Genomic DNA, 25,864 nt, shown 5'->3' with positions numbered 1-25,864 from the left:
CACGGAACTGAGCTGAACCAGCCCGTAAACTGTTGACAGCTGTACGGGGTTGTTGTGGCCAAAATGCAGGACCCAGCACTTGGCCTTGTTGAACCTCATTCCATTCACCCCAGCCCAGTGGTCCAGCTTATCTAGATCCCTCTGAAGGGCTTCCCTACCCTCAGGCAGATCCACACCTCCCAACTTGGTGTCATCTGCAAACTTACTGAGGGTACACTCAATCCCCTCGTCTAGGTTATCAATAAAGATATTAAACAAGATAGGCCCCAGTACCGACCCCTAGGGGACACCACTTGAAACAGGTCGCCAGCTGGACTTAACTCCATTAACCACCATCCGTTGGGCACGGCCCTCTAGCCAGTTTCTTACCCGAAGGAGTGTGTACCTGTCCAGGCCATGAGCAGCCAGCTTCCCCAAAAGAAGCCTGTGAGAGACCATGTCAAAGGCTTTGGTGAAGTCTAGGTAGACTACCTCAACAGCCTTTCCCTCATCTACTAGTCGCTCTGCCCAACACGGTCCCCAACCTTCACTTTTCCCACCAGTCCTTCTCTGTCAGCGAAGATCAGGTCTAGCAGGGCACCATCCCGGTAGGCTCTCCTACCAGTTGCATATGGAAGCTATCTTCCACGCAGTCTAGAAATCTCCTGGACTGCTTCCTCTGTCCTGTATTATACTTCCAACATATATCAGGAAAGTTGAAGTCTCCCATGAGAACAAGTGCTGGCGATCACGTGACTTCCACGAGCTGCTCATAGAATGCTTCGTCCAACTCTTCATCCTGGTTAGGCGGTCTATAGCACACCCCCACCAAGATGTTACCACTAGAGGCCTTCCTCCTGATCCTTACCCATAGATACTCAACTCTGTCATTACTACCCCAATCTCTTCAACATCAAAACAGTCTTTGATATAAAGGGCCACACCACCATCCTTCTTTCCTTGTCTATCCATTCTGAGAGCTTGTAGCCATCTGTCACAGCACTCCAGTCATGGGAGTGGTCCCACCATGTTTCAGTGATAGCAACAAGGTCATAATAATCAGCTTGACTCACAATCACTTCCAACTCTTCCTGCTTGTTGCTCATGCTGCGTGCATTGGTACAGATGCACTTCAGTCGAGTCATCATCCCAGCTTAATCATCATTCCCCGAGGCTCATCTCTTGTGATATCTGTTTTTTCCCCTTCCCCCTTCGTAGCTAGTTTAAAACTCTTTCTATAAGCCCCGCTAGCTCCTGCACTAGCATTCATTGCCCCCTCTGAGATAGGTGGATTCCACAGACAGATAACAGGCCAGGGGCCAAGTGAACTGCCCCATGATCAAAGAATCCAAAGTTTCTAGCTTGACACCAGCCTCCGAGCCAATTATTCATTGCTCATGCTTTCCGGTCCCGCTCGGTGTCCCTTACTGCCCCCCCAAAGATATAGAGCAGAAGATTACTTGAGCTCCTGCTCCTTGAACTCAACACCTGAAATCTTTTTTCATAGTTCGTAGAGTTGTCTCAACAATTTCATCACTGTCCACCTGAACTACAAGCAATGGAAAGTAGTCAGATGATCTAACCAGCTTAGGGAGTTTCCCAGTTATGTCCCTGACCCAAGCCCCAGGAAGGAAGCACACTTCCTGATGGCCTAGGTCAGGTCTGCATATGGGGCCCTCCATTCCTCTGCGAAGGGAGTCACCCACCATGACCACCCTTCTTTCTTTCCTGTCGGAGGCAGTCTCAAGGCATGGGGGTGACCGCCTCACCCTAGGCAGATCCTCCATCACCTCTCCACTCACCTCCCCTTCAAGTTCCAGCAACTGGAACCTGTTGCTTATAGGGAGCTGGGGAAGTGGGGTAGGCAGGCAGGGGTGTCTCCTGTGACACCAAGTAGGGACTTTCTTCCAACCTTCTTCATCAGTCACGTCTGTCTGACTGTGACAGGGCAGGGGGTCCACCACCTTTCTGGGGGTATTTTCCCTGAACCCTTGGCTATGGTAAGCTAGAGAGTCACTCCACCAGTCAATCTCCCACTCACAGTCCCTGATGGTCCTAAGTTCTGCACCTCCTCCTTGAGTTCCACCACCAGGCTGAGCAGCTCCTCCACCTGCTCGCACCTCACACAGGTGGAGTCCCTGCCACTCTCCCCAGGCAGCAGCAGGCTCAGGCACTCCCTGCAGCTAGAGACCTGAACAGCAATATTTCTTGTCAAGCTCTCCATCTGGGTTGCCATAGTCTTCTTAGAATAAGCCTGCTGTCCAGGGGAGATCATGTTCTGGCCTGTGGTCTCAGAGACTGCTAAGGAAAGGAAAGCTGGACTCCTGAGCAAGGAGGGACCAAAGTTTACAATTCTTACCACAAAACTGCCTCCCACACAAACAGATGTAGCACCCTATGGGAAGCGTGAGCTGTGCTCGCTCGCTCGCTCGCTCAACCTCCCCTTTCTCAGTGAGCAGAAACAATGATTTCTCACCTAGTGCACTTCACAGGTGGAAGCTAGCTTCCACCCTCCCTGAAGCTATTTACAGCTATTTATCAGGTGTGAAGGCTAAGGGCGGGTGTTTAAACCGTGCCGCTAATGTGCCGGCTCTACCCCTGGTGACTCAGGAGCTCGCCCACTAGCTGCTAGCTCCCCAGCACAAGCGTGGTGCTGTTGCTAGCCTCGAAAAAGCCTTAAAAAGAGCCTTTTTAGTTGGCCTTTTTACTCCAGAACCCTTGCCACTGCAGACTTATCTGCTCAGAAGCTAGTCTCCGCAGCAATGAAAGTATTTCATAAAATTAGAGAAGTTTGGGAAGCGAGTTTTAGAAAGTATTTTTCTTTTAAAGTTTCAACATCATTTTGCTTTATAATTTATCTGTTAAATTAATTAAAATGTCAGAAAAGTATAATTATTGTAACAAGTGATTGATGATAGGGTGTAGACAACTTTGAGATAAGTGTAGATGAAGACAGTTAGTTGTCAACTGACCGTGACATGAACTTCAAATTAAGCAAATAGTACAGAAAGAAAGAAAGAAAGAAAGAAGAAAGGAAAAAAAAAACCCACAGATTTTAGGTAAATTAGAGACAGGATAAATATAATGCAATATGAGTTTAAACTGTTGGGAGCCTGTTAGGGAATTCATAGGAAAACTTTGAGCCAGAAGCTGGGCAATACATCACATGGCTATTCACTGTTGGTAGAAGCAGAATAATTCAGAAACTCTATTATCTCCTCAAACTTTTCTTATCTTTTTCTAAGAATAATTACTTTACTAGCAAGTTACTATGTTGAAATGAAGATGAGTTAAATATTTTGTCTCAGGAGACAGAATAAGAAACATACATGTGTGATCAGCTGGCTACTGAACTGGAACTTCCATTAAGATGCCCTGACTCAATCATTAATTTATATCCTTATGTATGAGACGAATATCTAGAATTTTGGATTTTGTAAAGATTTTCTTTAATGTGTGTAACTATTCAGTGGTTAAGGTCTCTGTGTAACATGTAGAAGATGATAATCATACAAAGGTGTGAGTATAGAAATGTGGTCGTGTATATGTTTACTGAAAATATAGGAAAGTAAGTGTCTATTCATTGTAATTGTGTAAAGATATAGCTTGATTTTTATTTATTTATTTATTTTTTCTCTTTTAGGAAATTGAGTGACAGTTCCCCTGGGGAAAACAAGGTAGTTCAGAATAACATTTAGCAAGCAAGTAAATAAACAGAACTACTACCTTGTTTCATGTGGAAATTAGTCTATTAGATATGCAGACAACATGATTTCCATGGTTACAAATGACCTGCTAATCTCTTAAATTATCCAGTCATCGTGAACAACAAGCCTACTAAGTAATTATAATAAAACGCAGATTTGATGTAGTATTTTCAAAGTGCATATCTGCCTAAGTGAGGAGTTTCTGATGGCTAAGAGACTACCCCCCCATCTCAATGTAGGTTCTACAATGGCTTTTTTTGAAATGGTTTCCCCTGATTTTATTTTATTTTATAACACAATATTTTACCTGTTCTTTCAGTTCTGTAGGAAAGAAGCATAGTAACAGGGCGTAATAGGGTGGGTTTTTTTTTTTTTCTATTTGCTTGTTTTTCTGTCTTATTTGTGTGAAAGTGAAAACTAGTTTCGTGTGCATTTGTTCGGGTATTTCTTGGTACAAGGAAGAACTTATTTTTTTCTGTTGTTTACAACAGCTGTCCACGAAATAAATTAATTGTTTCACAGAATCACAGAATCACAGAATTGCCAGGGTTGGAAGGGACCTCAAGGATCATGAATCTCCAACCCCCCTGCCACATGCAGGGCCACCACCATTCCACCTAATGCTAGACCAGACTGCCCAGGGCCCCATCCAATCTGGCTTTGAACACCTCCAGGGACGGGGCATCCACAACCTCCCTGGGCAGCCTGTTCCAGTACCTCACCACTCTCTCCGTAAAGAATTTCCCCCTGACATCCAACCTAAATCTCCCTTCCCTCAGCTTAAAACCATTTCCCCTTGTCCTGCTGTCACTCACCCTTTCAAAGAGTTGATTCCCCTCCTCTTTGTAGGCTCCCTTTATGTACTGAAAGGCTGCAATGAGGTCACCCCGCAGCCTTCTTTTCTCCAGGCTGAACAAGCCCAGCTCCCTCAGCCTGTCCTCATAGGGGAGGTGCTCCAGTCCCCTGATCATCTTTGTGGCCCTCCTCTGGACCCTCTCCAACAGCTCCCTGTCTTTCTTGTACTGGGGGCTCCAGACCTGGACGCAGTATTCCAGATGGGGCCTCACAAGAGCAGAGTGTTTAATTATGTTAAATTCAGTGAAAAAAAAAAAAAACGAATTAAAACAAATTGATTTTTGAATGATCACTCTTCAGAACAATAATTATTAAAAAAAAAAATCCAAGAATTTACTCTGAATTTTCTAAATCTAGCTGTCTAAAATTGTTCTGAAGTTGCAACAGAAAAAATTTTTTATGGTATCCAAGATGATGTACATACGTGTGCGCAATAACTGCCATTACATGACTATTTCACCAGCATCACAGCTTTAATGAAATTGTAATTCTTCTTTGTTATCGTGGCCTAAAGAGAGTGAGTAGAAACATTTTGCTAATGACCAACCCCTTGTATACTACTTTTCATTCTAATTAATCCCAAATGCTTACCAAGGTCAGTCCTTCTTCAATGCCTGTAATATTAACCATTGCAACTCTTTTAATTTCATTTTCCCTCTCTTAGGGTCCCTAGTCAGAAAAGCATTGCACACTTGAGTTAATTTATCAGAGTTGCAAACTTCCATATCTTTACTATAGTCTTATTATATTTCACATTTTTAAAACCTCAGCACCTTTTTGTATGAGAAACTTTACTTCCATTTAAGGAAAATGCTGTAGATAGAAACTAAGTTGCATTCGTTACGAATGAAAAGAGATCACTTGATCCCATTTTAACTTTGAATTTCAAATCAGAAGGAAAGTCAAAGGAAGCTGAAATGTTTTACACTACAAACTTCCTGGGGTCTTAATTGAGTGCTGAACAGAAGTAGTACTATTCCTTTTATGTGATTTCCCTTCTGACTTCCTCATGATTTAAGGTACTAACAAGATTCTGTTCTGATTTCTGTGTCTTGACTTCTCTTTGATTTGTCCTGTTTAATATCTGAGGTTTGCTTTTCTATCAGTATGAGAAATATAAGCACTAAATTCCTGATTTCAAATTTTATCGTAATATCCTTCCTTTTGCCAGCTTTAATACTACTGTTTTTTTCACTTTATCTTTCTAAAGTGCTTGAAAAGAAGGCATTTTCCTAATTTTCACTTGGACAATACCTTTCTCCAAAATATTATTTTATTGATTTAGCTTTCTATCATTGCTTTTGCCAGTATTGTCAGGGTTCTTTAATCTAAGGGAATTTAATCAATTATGCTCTTTTGTTCATAAAAGAATGAAGGAAAAAAATGTGGAAAAAAAAAAAATCAAACCACTTAGGATGGCTTCTAGTCTAGTTTTAGAATTCAGTCTAATTAGATGATCCAAAGTTTGCTACTAGATGATTCTCTATAATGAGTAACACTGTGCTGTTCTCATCTTTCAGATAAGAATTCATCATTCTCCGTGGTGTTGGCAACTAAAGATATTTGCATTCCTCTGGAATAATCCAAAAGACTTATTATACTCATTATAGTTGTAGCCCGTATCCCAGCTATTTAAATAAATTATGGAATAGGCTATATACATAGTGTGTTCTTAAAGTAAAGACTTAAATAATGGAGAAACAGCAAGGTTGTGGGTTACTTACTGTTATATTTTATTGTTTTACTTACAGTTACACTGATCTTACAGATAATGTTTATTTTCATGCTGAATGCTTTCCTGAGACAGGTGTTTACCAGTAATGATGTTGTCTATGCTTGCACTTCTTGCTTGAATCCATTTTGCCACTCTGTGTCACTGAACATAGCAAAGGAACAAAAAAACAATTAGGATTTTGTCTGTATTATCTACATTGCCTATAAAATCTGTATTATCCATCATATGTCTCTGTATATTCATTTTCTTTCCTGTCATTCTGGTTGAATAATGATTTCAATGATGTCTACTTAAGCTCTACTCATTTTATCTTTTGCTATTTCTCAAGTATTTAAAGTGTGCTTTTTCAGTTTCAGACTATTCATCTCCTCTCTTCACTTTTCTCATTCCCATTAATGAATCTGAACTATTAAAATATATTACTATGAAATGTTTTGTCATTCTTAGCTCTTGGGGCCAGAAAGGAAGCTGCTGTCCAGTTTTACAAAAGGGAAGCTTTTCTTCATAGTAAATTCTTTTTCTGAGAAAGATAGACCTGCTATTTTTAATTTGAGATCTGTATTTCTTATAATAACTTTAGTTTCAGATGGTAACCATTACTTCTTTTTTAAGTAAAAGAAATGCATTGATTTATCTTTATTTTTGCATACCAAAATATTTTTTTTATATATATTTATGCCTGACAGCTATCTTGTACAGTAGATCTAACCAAAAACAAAGTTGCATTTGAATCAAACTGAGAAATAAAATTTTTGAATCACAAAATCAAAGAATATCTTGGGTTGGAAGAGACATCAATGGTCATCTAGTTCCAGTCCACATGCCATGGACTGTGTTGCCAACCACTAGATCAGGCTACACAGAGCCGCATGCAACCTAGCCTTGAATGCCTTCAGGGATGGTTCATCCACAGCTACCCTGATCAACATGTTCCAGTGCCTTACCACTCACTGAGCAAAAAATTTCTTCCTAACACCTAACATATTTTTTTTTTTCTCTTACACCTTAGAGCCATTCCCCATTGTCTTATCACAATCAAACCATGTAAAAAATCCATGTAAAAAAACTTGCAAGTACTGGAAGGTCACAATGAGGTCTCCTTGGATCCTTTTCTTCTCCAAGCTATTGGCTGTATTCATCTTCTAAAATGAATCTGAGGTTTTGCCTTGCTGCTTCTTAAAGTGACAGTGCACCCTGGCTCTTCTCTGTCACTCAGTAATACATCTCTTCCCTCATCAAATCTAGTTTACAGCTCTGGTGATAAGCCCAGCCAGCTTGCTGCCTGATATCTTTTTGCCCCTCCTGGTCAGTTGCATCCCATCCAACATCAACATGCCTTGACAACTGAATATATATCCTAGATCCAAATCCCTGAACATGATCCCATCCATGCAGATACTCATTCAATTGCTTTTTTCTCTTTCTGCCTGGTTCCCAGTCTCCATCTGGGAGGACTGAGGAGAACGCTACCTGTGCTCCTGATCTCTTCAGATTCTTCCCAAGGGATGTAAAGTCTCAATATTTTCAAATTTCCTTGTTGCAGCCTTTGATGACCCACATTGAAAGATCAAGATTGGACAGTATTCTTCCAGCTTAATCATGTGTGGTAGTCTCTCTCTGATGTTCTGAACTTGAGCCCCTGACAGGCAGCAAATTTCTTGAGAGGGATTATTCAGGCAGCTAATGGGTGCCTCAATGCTCCTCAGTGTGGAGCCCCCATTTACTAAGAACCTTCCCCTTCTTTTGCTGGCACTGTTTCTGACAGTTTGAAGCTTTCATATTGTATCACAACAGAGATTTGCCAGTCTGCAACATGATTCTGTAACATGTTTCATCTAACCAGTCGAACTCATTTGACTGGTTAAGACCACGTTTTTGGTTACTCAGTTTTTCATTTATAGAAAGGATACAAGACATTTTTACATGTCCCAAAGGAAGATGTTGGAGGTCAACCAGTCCCATTTTTTTTTTTTTTTTTTTTTAACAAATAATTTGACTTCTATTTGTCTAGTCTCAATCAAAATCTGATGAAAGGCTGTATAGTACATCTGCTGCAATTTGCATTATGTATGTTTTTAATTTAAAGGAAAAATGTGTAGAATGTGTGATTCAAAAACTTCTCATTCCCCCCTGAAAATTGCCAAATAATTACTTAAAGAGGAGAATGGGGGTGAGAGTTTTGGCACTTCATTGAAACAAAGAGTTATTACTCCATTGATTTCTAAATGATAACAAATACTACAACAAAGAGAGATTTACAGATTTACTATCAATGTAAGGGAAAGAACCATTATCCCAATAAGAGGTTGACGAGACTGCTTCCTACTTAATGAGAAAGTAAAATAAATTTGGGGAAATAAATATTAAGCTAGTCTAGATATATATATATATATATTAAGACTTCAAAGAAAAGATATATAAAACAACATAGTCCACCAAAGGAGAGAAAATAAACTGAGACTGAATCCTGCATACTTTGTTGAGTGGGAGTAAATCTGGTGAATGACCGAAAGACAGATATTCTGATGCAACTTTAGGATGTAGATTTTTTAATTCCATCTTTTATAAAGATTTATCACTGACTTGACCATTTTGGATGCTAAATGTTGATATTTTTTGTGCTTACTAGAAGATGGCATAAAATATGTGTAGTTTAAAATCACGGGGTAACAATATCATATTTATTCTAAGGAGTGATGAACATATGAACGGGGCTGCTGGAATATCTTAGCACCCTAGTGCTTCAGCACATTGAGTTCTTTATTGAAAAGTAAAGTCTACGTGGGCTGAAATTACAATCATTTCTTGGTCATATTGGACAAAGAAAAAAATTAAACAAAATCAAGAGCTAGTTGGTACTAAATCTAGTAAGTAACTCTTAAGTAAAAGAGAGCAACAAGAGATTGTACAATGATGCAGTTGCAAAAGGCGATTCAGAAAAAGTATAGTCTACTATTGAATGGGAGACATCCTCCTTGATAGACAATACAGAAGAGTCTTAATACTATCATTTTAGCGTCAGCCTTCACAGATGAAACTTGCTTCCTGACCTTTCTGCATGCAGGTCAGAAGCAGAGCATCAGTAAGCAGCATGAAAGACACAAGAAGAGGACTGCTTAAGGAAAAGGAAAATATTTCAATTCCTGATTATAGATAGTTCATACCGAAGGGTGATGAAAGAACTGTCTGAGCCACTTGCACCAAATTGCAATGTTGGTGGAAGTTCCTTGACTACTGGAAAAAGTTTAACACTTTTTCTGTCCTTCCTGGCAAGAAAGACACCCAATACTAGTTAGCTTTACTTTAGTCCTGGAAACATAATGATGAACATCTGCTTCTAACTAATTTCTAAAAATGTCAAACATAACAAACAGAATGTGAATTTGGGAAAATAATTCTTGATCAACTTGGTTGCTTTCTGTGATGAAATATAATGTAGATAAAGGAAAAACATTGACTGTAACATGCTTTGAATTTAGTAAGACTTCTATCACTATTGCCTGCAGTCTTCTCATTTGAAAACTAATAAAATATGGGCTGAATTAACAGACTATTGTATAAGTTAAGTATTGACTGGACCAGCAAGTCTAACAATTGGTGGCTTTATATTTGTTTGGAAGCCAGTTTTAAATAAATAGCCCAGAGGTCAAAGCTAGGCTGATATAATTCAATTCTCATCAGTGATCTGGACAATGAAATGTATTGTTACCTCAACAGATTTGCAGATGGTACTAAATTAGGAGAAAGTATTATTATGCCAAATGATAGAAATTCAATCCAGTTGGACCATGATAAACAGCTACTTGTACAAGAAATCTTGAGAAGCTTGTTAATGAGAACTAAGAAGTTCTGCAACTGAGAACAAACAAAACAAAACACACAAATCAGTACAGCTAGTAAACACTGGAGTGGGTAACCAGTGTGCTGAGAAATGCCCAGTTTTTACATACAAGACACTAATGTCATTATGAATAAGTCAAAATTAATGCTGGTTTGAAAGAGAAGGAGTGTAGTAAACAGGCTAAGGAAAGTTATTGTGTCACCCTGCTCAGCACTGGGGAAATGTATGATAAATATGGGGAAATGTGGCTAAACTAAGAAGATGGAACTTCTTTTATATTGTTTATGGACTTTGAAATTATGAGAACTTATACCAGAGTGGTGTTTCAACTGAACAAACAGGCAAAAGTCAAATTTACTCCTTTATTCAAAACAAAAACAAACAAACAAACAACAACAACAACAAAACAAGCAAAAAAAAAGCAAAAAAATAAACAAACAAACAAACAAAAAAAACGTTACATCAATAGATATGGTACCTTCATTGTTAAATTTCTCAGTTCTCACAGAATTTTTGACTAGTTTATCAAGTAATAACTTATCTGGGACATTTGCTATCTAAATATCTATCTATCTATCTATATATATTAATAGCTTTCAGTTATAAAAGAAGATGTATTTATTTATTAGCTAGTTATTTTTTTTAATTGTGTTATGTATGTGTCTTTAATGCTGGGAAGGGCTTACAGAGAATTTTTTTAACTTCCAAGGGCTCCGACATATCCAAGTAACACAAGCAACACAGTATCTTCCTAAAAATCATGTAAAAATAGTTTTGCAATTCAAGTCACTTTTGTAGTTCTGACACCGTATCTTTGATGGGAGAGGCTGCCAGAAGAAAAATGCAATCAGATGTCACTGCTGATGACAGCATTTTCTCTTTCAGTGCTTAAGACCTGGACTGCTCTAGAAGAAGCATGTAGAAGCCATTGGGCAGACACGTAATAGCCTTTTCCTGCTGGAACATTGTTGCCAGGGATGCCTCCTCTCTGTCTCTTTGTCTATAAGCTCAGCAGTCACTTTTTTTTTGAGATTGCATCTCTAGATTGTTTAAGATTGACCTGTAAAACTATGTCAGAAGACTTATAGCAGCTCTGAAACTGAATTAAATTTGAATTACTAAGTATCATTATTGTGTATACATGTTTTGTAGCACTGAAGGAAAAAAAAAAAAAAAAAAAAAAAAGGTCCAACACATCTTTAAAAATAAAAAACAAAACAGAAAATGCTGAGTTTTATAGCAATGAGAGTGGTATCTGAAGCCACTTTTTTCTCTGCAGTAAGACGTATGTTTACTGATTACGAGGGTTGATAGTGATAGGACAAGGGGGAAGGGTTCTAAACTAAGACAGGAGAGATTTAGGTTAGATATTAGGAGGAAGTTTTTTACTCAGAGGGTGGTGGCACACTGGAACAGGTTGCCCAGAGAGGTCATTGATCGCCCATCCCAGGAGGCATTCAGGGCCTGGCTGGATGTGGCTCTAGGCAGCCTGATCTAGTGTTTGGCAACCCTGTGCACTGCAGGGGGGTTGAAACTAGATGATCTTTAAGGTCCTTTTCAACCCAGACCACTCTATGATTCCATGATTCTAATTCTGAAGCCTTTCTTCATTCTTTCCTCACCTGCTCTCATTTGCACAAATTTGAATCCCAAAAATCTTTTCCCTCAATGTGATTTCCTATTATCCCACCAGTGGTCTCTTCTTACAGCTAGGACTATAGTCTCCTCTCATTCACTTCAGGAATTTCTTACTTTCCTCATAAGCCCCCATGCTCTTTGTGTGTTCTCTATCAGGATTCAAGAGATGTCCTGCATGATCTAGATGACCTTGGCTGGTTAGAGTTAAAGGTAGTAGTAGTAATCCTGATTCTGTCTATGTATGGATTCTCACAGAAGCTACTGAGGTGATACAGAACAAATTACTAAGGTTCAAATGATTATCAGGAACTTTCTGTGAGGAGCAACTCATCATTTGGGCTTCAGTCAAACACTGTGCTGGCATGGACCCTTCTAGCTGTTTTGTGCATCTCCATGATAGAAAAACTCCAATTTAGTTTCCTCACTCTTCATGAGGGCAGGTTGGAAGGAAAATTTGTTTATTTTCCTTTTTCTTCTTTTCACAGAATCATAGAATTACAGGGGTTGTAAGGGACCTCTGAAGATCACTGAGTCCAACTTACCTACTAATGCTGGTTCCCCACAGCAGATCGTCCAGGTGGGTCTTGAATATCTCCAGAGAAGGAGACTCCACAACCTCTCTGAGCAACCTGTTCCAGTGCTCTGTTACCCTCACAGTAAAGAAGATATTCCTTGTGTTCTTATGAAACTTCTCATGTTCCAGGTTGCTCCCACTGCCCCTTGTTCTGTCACTGCACACCACTGCAAAGAGCCTGGCCCCATTCACTTGACTGCTGCACTTGTATTTACAAACAGTGATAAGATCCCCTCTCAGCCTTTTCCAGGCTGACCAGTCCCAGATCTCTCAGCCTTTTCTCATAAGAGAGATACCCCAAGCCCCTAACCATCTTTGCAGTACTATCCCTTGATCCCTGTTCCTCATTTTATCCTCTGTCTTCAGATCTGCATGGGCTGAAGATTAACCAAAGCTCTTGCACAGGAATTAGCATTGCTTTGATTTCATCCTCAGAGAAGAGAGTACTTTCAGTTTACATATGCTAACAGACAACCAAATCTTACTGATATTCAAGGCTCCCCCCTAAAACCACATTTCCTTCTGAACAAGAAGTACAGAACAGTCAGTTGATTTGTATTTATCATCAGGCCCCTTCAGGGCTGTTTAGGTGTCATGGTTTTGTGATTTTTGATTTTCTGTATTCTACATCATAACATCATGTAGTGCACTGGGAGATAAAGTGTTAATGCTCCAATTCTGGGTACCTGTCCCTGTACATCAGAGAAGTCATGGAATCTGGCCCTTCTGTGTTGGACAGCCTCTTACTGCCTTGAGATGGGTGTTGGAGGGTGCTTTCCTAGCCGTATCAAGCTTTTCAGATTTGACTCAGGAACTCACTCTCTCTCTTATTTTATTTAATTTATTAGTCTTATTTTCAATTAGATTGTATTATATTGTGTTATCTTGCATTCTGATATCATAGTAAAATAAGTTTTTCTCCATAGATCATTGCCGCTGTTTTTTTTCCTTCCTTGAGCCCAGCTCCCATCTCCCTATCCCTTTTTCCTTTTCCTTCCCATTCTTTGGGGCCAGAGGAGGGGGGGCAGGGGGGACAGAGGCCTACTGCCCCCCCTGTCATGGGCATAGATTGATCTAGTTAACTCTGTGACATTAAGGTCGATGTAACCAGTAGCCAGTGATTACATTTCAAAATTTATTTACTTTTTTTGAAATTTGCTCTTTTCTGTGCTTTTTTCTTCCTCTATAAAATACATAACATACATAACACTTAATGAGTAATTTTTTAAAGAAAACATAAAGATTTAACTTTGAACTGTTACCATGTTGAGCAATAAAAGTTGGGATCATTGGACAGAGTGAGGAATGCAATGCTTCGAGACTGGTTGTGCATTGATCGGTAGGTAGTAAGCAATTGCACTGTACATCACTTGTTTTGTACATTCTATTATTATTATTATCATTATTATTATATCAAGATTTCCTTTCTTGTTGGGGGGTTCTATTAAACTGCCTTTATCTCAACCCAAGAATTTTACCTTTGTACTATTATCTTCCCATCTCCCCCTCTCACTATGGGAGGAGTGAGTGAACAACTAGAAGGTGCTCAGCTGTCTGTCAGGTTAAACCACAGCAGCTTGGCAAGTAAGGTGAAGGCAGAGACACAACACTAGCAACTTGCACATTTAAGTAAAGTATCTAAATTTATTCTTTCCCATGGTTTCAGAATTTAAATCACCTATATTAGTTTATATATTAACTAGTACTGGCCAAGTGGAAACTTTTCATTTTTTTCATAGGAGACTTTTAACAGCGCCAAGCGCTGAAGTCCATTGAAACTTCCAAAGAGTAGTGGCTTTCTCAAACAGAGAAGTCAAGAAGTGCACTAATACCCAGGTACAACCCTCCTCTCTTTTTATTACATTTTCTTCAACTGCAGTCATGAATTAACTCTGTAAAATACTCCACTGTGAGATTAGAATTGAGCTGGTGACCATTTCCACCCTGTATGTAGTGTGCAGTAATTTGTGCTTAATAGAAAGCTGCAGTTTACCAGACTGATACTGAAGATGCTAGAAGACTTCCATCTTGGAACAGAAAAGCACCATACTATTGCAGATGCCACAGTGTGGCAGTCATAGAGTAATGTTTCTCACTGAAAGGAGAAACAAGCACACCATTTCAGATTCCTAAGAGTAATGCAATATTAAAATTACATATTCAAGTAGTGGTTTCAGCTGACGCTGAAATGGATACTTGGCAGAAGTCCATTTCAGTTAATGATTTATTGCTAATATTTGCTGAACTAGGAAGGACTGATATTTTTCATGCTGCTTCTGTTTCAATGTTCCCTTGCTGTCAACACTACCCCTTTTACTGCTCTAAGGCAATTCCAGTCAGGAAGGTTGAGCCAACCACACAAAGATCAGCTAATACAGTGCCACAGAGCTCTTGAGGTTTGGCCCACAGAGTATAATAATTCCTCTACCTGCCTAAAATTTCACTTGAATATTTTTATTTTAAAAATCCATACACTTAAGAGCTCCTTCATATTGATTGTTTAACTGTGATTTTTTTTCATAAGCATTTTGGCATGCTATATTAACACTATAAGTGATGAAAACATCTTTATTTCTTAGATTCTTTCTGTATGAGTTCCACTTTTGAAGTACAGATGGTAGAAAAGAGAAATAGGAGAATAGAGTCAAATAAATTTAGATACAATAAACTTATCTTGGCATTTGAGCAACAACCTATCATCAATTACCTGTCAGAAAGTATACTGTAAATTTAATGTTTCTCCATTCTATTTTTAAAAGGCATAATCCAGTGAAAAAATTCCCACCCTCCCCTTTTTCTTTTTTCTCCTTCTTTTTTTTTTTTTTTTTTTTTTGAAGAACTTCTCAAACCTAAAGCTCCTTTAAAATAAACATTTAGATGAGCACACACACCACATTTTATGCTAATTCCTCTTCATGGATGACTTTGTAGAGTTTCATTTTCCTTTGTGTCTATATCAGCCCTTGTAGTGGTCTAAGTGCAATAAGTTTTTCAGTCTTCCTAGTGGCTTGCAGGATGTTTAAGTATGTTGTATGTTCAACAGGATGTTTAGGTTTCAAATTCAGCTGTCTCTTTCTGTAGTACGGAGTCCAACTTGTGTCAGTGTACAGAAGCAACTGTTATGTCTCTGATTCAGGACATTTTGCCTTTATGTTAATTTCCATGAATTTCCTCTTGCAAGCATTTTGGCTTTCCAAGAGTATCTCACACTAAATGCCAACAGTTCTGATTAACTTTTCCCACGTGTCTTAGCCTGACTTTTTTCAAACTGAATTTACCTTTATTTTTCTTAGACTGTGCTTTTATAACAGCTTTTGAAGCATTACTTATTCATTTTCTTTGAGGGTGTTTGTTCTTCATTCTTCTTTGAAATTATTAATGAATTTCATTAATGTGATTAGCTTTGATTGACTGACAGATTTAGCTAACTGCAAAAGGAAAAGCCAAACTTATGTCCTAGTTACTTATGCAGCTGCAATTTGAGTGTACAATGGCTATTTGAGTAGCGAGTACCAAAATATAACTGGAAGATTTGAAAATACTGCTTTTCTGTTTTATATGATTGAAAATAAATCAGTAAACTTTTAAAGATGAAGGGATATTATCACTGTCTTAATATGTGCTATAACATGTAATTTTAATGTGGCTAGTATCCAAAACAATATTCAGAAGTCAATATGTCTGTACTGGGCATAAATGGCAGAGCACTGGAAGTATAGATTTGCAGGGGGGAACTTAGTGGTGGAGGTTGTGAAATCTCCTATGCTGATCTCAATCAATTCCAATACTGCTCGTCACTGGTTTTAGCTGCTCAGCATCTTCTAAAACTGCAGCTTGGCAGAGAATCCTCCAGTGCAACTTATCTGACTAATATAAGGAAAAGCAGCAGTTCTGAAGAACTGGAGATGTTCTAGATGCTGTTAGAAATCTAGTGGCAGTTATTCTTGGAAATACACATGAGGACGGATGCTAATGAGGGGATGGCTGATAGCATCATTGAAGACACACACCTGGAATTATGCGACTCACACTAAGGGCAGGGACACCTACAAGGGAAAACAGCTATGAGAGATCAGTTCTGGAACAAGGACAAATATGAAGGACTACAGGTGTGAGAAATCCACACTGGTACAATGTCCTATGGGCAACATTTTCCAGAGGAGAGGAAAAGGAAGAAAAAACCAAAAGCAGTGGAGTAGAATCTATGAGGAATATAGAATAGAAGAATAGCATAATACACACCGTAACCCAACCTCCTGTATTGTCCATTGCTTCATCAAAGGAGTTATTATAGACTCTGTGTAGTCCATGTCAAATATTAGAATGTTAGACAAATTGGGACCAGGAAGGGGGGGAAAAAGTGTTTACTGAAGGATTCAATTATCTTCTTTTTTTTTTTTCTTCCTCCTAATATCCAAGTGAATGAAAATAAATAGATGTTAATTGACAATGAAATAAATTAAGCAAAATGTTTTGTCCATGTTTATCAGTAGGGAATGGCTGAATGGGAACCTTCCTATGACATTCAATGGGATTTAGCAGGGAAAAAATGCTTTGGTTGAAACATTAATTGTGGCAAAATTTATGGCATGTCTGCTGGTGGTGGTCTTCCTTTTAGGGGTAAGAATCCTCTCATCAAATAGCAACAAAAGTAAGATAGTTTTACAGAGTACTGAGTGGTAGATTTTTGTTTGTTTGTTTGTTTGTTTTTTCTTTTTCCCTCAAAAGATGCAAAACTGATCTACAGACTCTGTTCTTCTTCTGCAACACTGAAGACCCAAGTTCAACTTCTCATTTTACGAATGACTTTTATACCACCAAAGTCTGTGGTTGTTCCTGTTGTCATTTCTTTTGTATAAAACTATTTTATTTTTGCATCTTTACAGCTTTTTGGTGTGAAATTGATCCCATACTGAATCCTGCAAGTGAGCAACATTTCTACTATTAGTAGAAATGACTATACCCAAAGTTATGCACAAATGTATTAAAGAAATGTAGAAAAATCTAGCATAAAATTTAAATGGAGAATTTTTAAAGAGGCTTTTGTTTTTAGCATATAACAACAGCGTTCTATGCTGTAAGATTTTCTAATTAAAAAGGGCAATGAGTAGTGTCAAATTAAATATTTGCTAGATGAAAATTTCTGCTGCTTTCTCAGTATTTTTTGGGGTGAACAAAACACATCTGAACAAAAATTCTGAATATTCTTTAAGGTTGAACTTTTGAAAATAACTGTGTAGCTCTTAAATGCCCCATCTACCATTTCACAACCACATTGTGTCCTGTGTGGCCTCTGCAAGCTCACATAATAAAATTAGGATGAAAAATTACAAACAAACTGGGTTCATTAAACACCAAAGGAAAAGGCAGCTGCCAGATCGATATGTAAGTCAAGTTCTCTGTGTGAGATGTGATTTGCAAATAGGATGTTGTTATTGTATTAGCTCTAAGTGTTTCAGTGTCACGTATCTAAAAGCTCTAATGCAGCAGGTAACTAAACACCTTTTTTTTTTTTTTTTTTTTTTTAAACAATAGTGTCAGGAGGAGTAGCAACTTAATCTTCCACTTCAGTAAGTCACACATTCATTTTTTCAGGAAATGTTGCGTTAGTTGCATTAACCTCTCTTGACTGCTTGAATCTTTATAGTTGTCACTTCAGGAATATCAAATTTTCACTGTGTTATTGAAGAAGATTTTCATGGTTTTGCTTTTTTTTTGTTTGTTTGTTCTTTTCCTTTGGTTTTCATAACATGCACAGCAATCTTACTATATTATTTTTAGACATTGTTATTTGATGTTTGTTAAAGGAAAGAAGCTGCTATATTCTGCGTTCTTTACTTCTGAATCTATTTTGAGCCTACTGACAGCTCCAGTAATGTAATTTTGAGCTCACCTCAGTTATCTTACCTATGATCGCAGAAACTCTATATGAATTTTTTGGAGCATACAGAACCCTCAAGCCTACCCAGAGGCATACAATGCCATTAGTACAGCAGCACAAGACCTGGATACCTGCAGTCATGTACAGAAAGACTGTCAGTTCCCTCAGAGGCCCTGCTTGGGTGAGGTGCAGGCAAAGCTGGGGCCAAAATGTCTTACCTAAGCACAAATGAAACAGAGTCCCACTCACACTGGATGCTTCATTATTTGGTGCATCATACAATGCTACTGCAGTTTGATTCAGATGAAACCACACCTATTTAACAGAAATTGTGAAATTTGATCAATGAACATGATAAGCAGGAAAACACAATGAGAATAAAAGAATAGGAAAAGCCACTTTTTGTTGTTGTTGTTGTTGTTGATTTTGAGGCATTTTTAACTGAAAAATGAAAACAGCCTTGAATATATGATAACCACATGTACTGCTGACCAGTTTGTTTTCTCATGTAGATTTATTTATAGTGGTTCTACGGACAAAGATACAGTGCCATTTATACATACAGATCCAGGGAATGGTGGGTCTTTAGTAATATTTTGCTTAAATCTAGTTTTGGTTCTTATTCTGCAACCAGCAGAAAAAAATCACAAAAATACTTTTTTTAGATAAAAAAATCTGTAATCTCTACTTTTTTCTTAACAGTACAAAGAAAGTATTTGATAAATATTGACATTTGTTTCAAAAGACAGAAGGCCATTCAGAAAGTGATCAGTGACACTACTTTTCTCCTAGACATCAAAATTCAAGGTACAAGTCAAGAACGCGAGTGGTCAAGATTTGAATCCATTTTGCTTCTCTTTTATGTCCCTGAAGAAGGTGACAATATAAAATCTCCCAGACATTATATTCAGGGGGTTGATCTTCTCATATTTGCAGTGTGATGCTGTTCTTTTATTTGATTCTGTGGAGAAAAGAGTGAAGGAAAGATATCCCAGATCTCCATTTGAAGTTTTTTTGAATTGATAAATCTTTCTTAACATCAATGTAAATACTTGCCTGAATCAAAAGACTTTATGATTTATTTTTCTTTTTCCTCTGGAATGAGTCACTTGCTGAATCCGCCTTCCATTTTCTAAGATGACTGAAAGAGTCCATTTGAAAAATTTACTATTTACCTGAAGATTTCTAGCCCAATTCTGAGAATGACTGACAACACCATACTTGAAAACTGAGTAAAATGATCACACTAAGAGTCTGAGTTTCTAAATTTGGTACTTATCTGTATATTAGTACTGTAACAATTAAGGAATATGGAAAAGCATTCATAACATCATCCAACTAGTATATCACCAGTAATGAAAAGAAGAACATAAGTAGGAAACCCAAAGAAAAAGAATGTATTCACTGGCTGCCACACTTGTTCAAAGGATGAATCATGCATTTTAGTGATAGTGGGTGATATTGTAAATTGATTTTCATGGATACCTTATTTTTATGCTGAGAAAGCCTCTCCCCTTTTAATTAAAAGGTGCTGAAACTTCTATTCTCCTTGTACTTTGGGAAGAACAAGAGATGCATGATCCTACAATCCTAATGTAAAAGTAAGAAGTGCTAATGGAAGTAAGAAGTGCTTATCTCTGGCTGCTTTTCTGTCTATTTCTAATATGAGTCATCATGAAGAGATAGTGTTATACTGAAATAGCATTTAAATATCCTAAATCTGATCTTTAAAGTTGTTAGGATTCTAGTTTACTAAGATTTTTTATATTTTGAAGTGTAAATGACTTTTAAAATGCCTGTCAGTATGTGAACTTTTAAAAACACAATATTTTCTCCACATTGCCTATGTTTTTTAGTTCAAACTCAATAGAAAATCTTTGTAAAAAAGGTTAGCATCATTCTGCAGCATGCCACCAGAGAGTAGGACGTTTTTGACTTGTCAAATTGCCAGGCTAAGAGCTCAAACCCAGGTGGCTTTAAACAATTTTAATCAGATAAACTTACTCTAAAATAACTCTTAAAATCAAGTTGAAATTGTTAGGTCATACTGTTATCTGAAGTGACTGCAGAAGTAGTTCAATTGAATCCAATTTAAGAAAAAAATACTTTTTCATTTTAACTGCAATGTCATTATGGACTGTGAGAGTCTAAGGTCATATAAACTGGCAAGGCCAGAGAGAGAACCAAGGAGGGAAAAATGCATTCAGTTTTTTAAGTGATAAGAAAATTTGTGACTTTGAGTAGGTTTCATAATAGCTATACTTCAGTCAAAGTTCAGCTTGAAGGTAATGGAGTATAAAATAATCCCCCATTGAGAACTTGCCATGTGAAATGGCAATAGATGAAAGTAACAGTTTTTAAAACCACTGAAGCACAGCCACAAGTGCAATTTGAGGGCTTGCATCTACAAATAGCCTGAGGGAAAGAGAGAAGTAAATTTAGATTGGTATATGATGTAAATTGGGAAGAAAAGAAGATTGAGCATCACCTTCCAGTAATAAAAGTTGGGCTATTCAAAATTCATTTTTTCTTCTCTGATATCTGCTGATGTGCTTGAGTCAAAGAGTAAAAGTAGATCTCAAGAGAAGTCAAGAGGTGGTTATGCGCACTTCTGGAACTGATGTCTTATAGTCTTCTCCGGGTGCTGTGAAATCACTGAGCTAAACTTCTTACCTGTGCGTTGAGCTCACTCCAGATACTTGATTTTCAATTGTGTTTTGACACATTATAACAAAATATCAGCCCTTTCAAGCTTATCATTTATCAACTAGACACAGACTACTTGATAAAATTGATGTAAAATTTATTTTGAAATACAGCAGCAAGGTTTTTATATTTATTATTTTCAAAAAGATACTTATTTTAGGTAATCTTGAAAAAAAAAAATCATCTTCCTCTGGCATTAAAGTAGGCTCCTTTTTCTTCCATTCTGTATCATTTTGTGCTACCATAATATTATACATAGATGTTATAAACCCTGTTATTACGAAAGCTTCTTTTCTGCCTGGAATAAAATCTATAAATTCCTTACACATTTTCTTGTGTAAGTTCTGTCATCCAGACTGTGAAACACAGACTTTCTGATTAAAAATTACATGTGTTATTAATAGCTCTTGATACACTTTTTTTTTTTTTTTAATTGCTTATTTTTCTAACCCATCTCAACTGTTAACATGCAGAAAATTCTGAGCTGAAAGTTCTGCAATTTAATTCTACATTACATGAAAACATATTATCTTCTGTTTACTTGCATATTTCAATTGGTTACCCTTATTTTATATACTGTGGAAAACGTTTGGGAAAACAATGAAGTATTTCTATTTTTTTTCCTATATCTAATTAATTATCATATAAACACATGTTATATCTTCCACGGGTCACATTTTAAACTCCTATTTAACTGACTTCGTCCGTGTATGGAAGATTTATGAAACCTTTCCTTATCCCTGTTCTTTTTATTGTATCTTTCCCTATTTTACTCTGCCAACCATCAGAAAATATGAAACATTCAAGTACAATATACTGTTTTTATCCGTACAAGAAGTCCTCTAGAAAAGTTCTGGAAAATCCCTCCTTCAATATCTTCAAAAGTCATCAGGTCCTGGTCAACCTGCTCCAGGTAGCCTCCTTGAGCAGGTGTTGGATCAGATGGCCTCTAGACATCCCTTCCAACTTCGATCATAATGTGAATCTGGGATTTACAAAGTAGCCAAGATCACTGCTTCTTTTTTTAATTTTCCTTTCCTAGTATATCTGGTTTTCTTTTCCTATCAGCATTAAATACTGATATAAATAATATTTTGAAATAATATTTTGAAGGAACTTTTCACCTTAACTTTTGTAATACTTTAGACTTTGCTCTTCTCTATGTAGTTGCATTTGTTTCACTGAGTTTTTCATATTAATCAGCACTAAATTTCATTATATTAACTAATTTCTTAGCTTTATGTAATTCTCTTGCATCTCTTTTGAGATAGATTTACCTTTTCTATAATTATAATATCAACAAATTTTGACACCTCACTCTGGTCACTAGGTCAGTTACAAAAACATTAAAAGTCCCCACACAGACCTCTGAAAGACATTTCCTTTCTCTGACAAGGCAGCAAACTTCAGTAGTTAACTACATTAAATATAAGTAGGAAATTACATAAGTACTGAAAATATTCATGGTTTCCTAAATTAGATTTGAAAATCTTGAATATCACATAATATTGCTGATTTATTTCTTGTCATTTTTTCTTTGTTCTAATACTTGTTTTATGCATTTTTCACTTGAAAAATTTTCCCAAACTTTAACTCTCTAACGCTAACCCAACTTTCTAAACTAATTTCTACACAAAGATCTAGCATAAGAGCCTTCCAAGACTCTGTCTACAATGAACATAGGTACTGAGAACTGTTGCTAAAGACCCCGAATAGCTGATCTGCAGAAGATAGCATCTGTGAAATGTGATCAAATGAAGCATTGTAAATTTTCTGAAAGAATCTCATTGATTATTTTCACATTTTACTCATGAGCAGTCATCTTTTGCTGTTCCTTGTCTTCTGACTGTGGCATGTTCACCACTGATTTAAATACTGGACATACAGATGACTGGAATAAAACTGTATCCTTTTCCCTCGCCAGTCAGGAAAATAATATTTTTAGGAACAAATGTGTAGCATTTTTAATTTCTTTTACCTTGATATCTAATAATTCTTATCTTATAGTTCATTCTTTAAATGGTAGAGCTCTATACCAACATTAGCTAGAAAACTGTAAATCTGAACTTTATTTATGTCGGTTTGGAGTGCTTTGTACAAAAGATTAGAGTTCTGAGGCCATTTCCAAAAGGTAAATACTCCCCAAATTGACATTGGTTTTAGCTGTACGGATCTCTTTTTTCCTATAAGCTCAAAACATTAGTATATTTTCATATAGACAACTAAATAACTTTCAGCTGGTAATGATTTTCAGCCATTAGTGAGCTGGACTGAATTTGAACTTGTGACCTATATGTATACTGTGGATTCTTAATCATAACAGCAAAATACTTTAGAATAAATCCTCCACCTAATTTTCCATTTTTCCATTTCTGCATTTTTTTTTTTTTAAGAAGAGATTATTCTGTTATTCTACTTACCTCTACCGAGGATAAAAAATAATAGACCTAAATCAAAGTATTATATTAAATATCATTTTGAAATTATTTCTTTTTATCTTGCACAAAAGTAGGCTACATCAGCAATCAGAGTCCACAGGGAGTTTCATCTGATTATCAGCTGAGGATTAGATTGAATAATACTGAACACTTATGTAGTACTTCATATGTTCAAAGTACTGCACAAACATTAGCTAAATAAAACAAATATACACCATTAAGGAAGTTATATTCTGATGAGATGAACAAATATGCAAAAATGCATGACAAATCACCTAAATATTTCTCCTTTGGAAAAGGGAATTTTTGTCTGAACTGCACTTCATACTGTTCCAATATTTTGTACTAGATTTTTTTTCATTAGCAAACTGAGCAGACATCATTTAAGGTGTCTGTTCAGGGTGGGTGAATATATATTGTAGAAAAACAGCCTTGAGGTTTATGACAAATATTCTGGACAATATTTTTATTATGTGAATTAATACAGGAAACTTCAACTTTAGCATTTAGCAGCATGTGGTAAAGAATTTTAATTTCCTTGCTATAAAGGTTAAGTGTTCCTTCAAGCCCAGTTGTTAATATTCCAAAACAGAGTAGGTAGGGAACTTCCTCTAAGAAAGCTACTAGTGCGTTCTATAAATATTTTAATAGAAAAAATCTGTTGATTTCATAATCCTAATCCTAACAGAGCAGTCAAGAATGAATTTAATTAACTGTTTTTAAGAACACAGAAACTTTTGATTTCTAAACAATTATTTATTTATTTATTTTCAACAAAGAAGCATTTGAGCAAGCTATGGGAAATTTGAATATGAAATATTGGCCAAAGTGTGCATGAGGATTGCTAAGGTATTTTTTTTACCTGAACTAGGAGTTGAAGTCTAACACCTTCTGACACACCAGCTCACCAAGGCTGATGTATCTGTATTAATCACATAATTTGAAGCACGTTGTAATGTTTATGTCATTAGGGCATTCAAATAATGTTCAGAAATAATCATATTCTTTTTCTGCAGCATTCAATTTCTGGTCTGTAGGGCCACTCAGGCTCTCAAGAATTTGAATTTAATTATGCTAGTGGCAGTAAATGTTGAGTGATGCCCGACAGTCAGAAATTAGTGACAGTGAAAATAATTTTTACTGGACCACTTCTCTGGACAATTTTAGGCTACTGGGGAAAGAAGATGAATCGGGCAAAAAAAAACTATTGGAGCTCTTCTCAAAAGATTTCATTACTCCTGAACTCCTATGCCTTTCCAGCCTCTTGATCCTGATGGAAATCTCTTTGTTTGCATTCGACCCCTTGCTTTTTCATCCAGGTCCTGTAACTTCCTTACTGGCAAGATCCTGAAGTCTTCAGGTTGAGTTTTGGGTTTTCCTTCATTTATTTTCCTTATGTTTCTCTCTTTTGAGCACATTTGATAGCAACTACAGTGTATGGCATCTCAGAACTTTCATTTTCTAGAAATGAAGATATAGACTAGAAATAAAGAATAGAAATACAGACTAGATAATCTTTTCATCTTTTATACGGTATAGCTTGGAAAAACAGGCCCAAGATTTCAAATGATACCTGAAGGGGGTGCACATGGGATAGAATTGTATGTTAAAGCTGCCTTTATTTGCTGGACAAGTTTTATGCTTTGCAGGTGGCAAAATCTATAAATATTTGTTTTTATTTTGAATTTCTAAACTCTAGTCTATGAATTGAAGGAAAATACATCCCATGAGGAGCTTAAAATTTACTTACATCACTCACAACCTCACTGGAATAAACCATATCTTAGCAGACAAGAAATCAAGTAACTTAATATGAATCAGTAAATGTAAATCAGGAGGTGAGCCTGAGGAGATCAAGAAAAATATATGCAAGTAGAACATTTCAACGGTAGAACAAGTAACAAGTGGACAAATATAGTTTCAGGAAAGCTGCCAAATGTTGAAAAGTGCAATGAAAGAGGACACAATGCAAAGTAATTATAAAATGCAATTTCAGAATGAAAATTAATGTGGAGACTGCTAGAGAAAATTGAATAAGAGTAGTATGGCTGCAAGGGAAGACTTGCAGAGGACTTCATACAGCAATGTGATTAAAATTTTTCGTAATTTACTTTTGGAAACATCAAACCAAGCACAACTCCCACTATGATAGTTGTCAGATTAAAGTAAAGGCAACATTTCTTCCAGTTCTTTTTTTTTTTTTTTTTTTTTTCTTTTCTTCTGGTTTTGAACTTCCTAAGCCCCTTATTCTATCTGACCTTACTGATCTTTTGTGTTATTGGCAATCTATCTAGGGCTATGCTTGTTCTTTTGTGGATATGCTCTTTTGAATTCTTGATCTTGTTTGTGTCACCTCTTAGTTTGATTTCTTAGTTCACAGTACTTTTTCTAATTACATGTCTGCTAAGATAGATAATGAGATTAATTCCTCTTTCTTTTCTGAGTGAAAAATTCCCTGGACTGAGAAATTTTCACTTTATTTTTACCAGTTAAGTTCTAGAAAGTGTGGT

The sequence above is a fragment of the Phasianus colchicus genome, chromosome 1 (assembly GCF_987193195.1).
Source record: "Phasianus colchicus chromosome 1, bPhaCol1.hap1.1, whole genome shotgun sequence".
Classification (NCBI taxonomy): Eukaryota; Metazoa; Chordata; class Aves; order Galliformes; family Phasianidae; genus Phasianus; species Phasianus colchicus.
Note: the sequence above shows the minus strand (reverse complement) of the source record.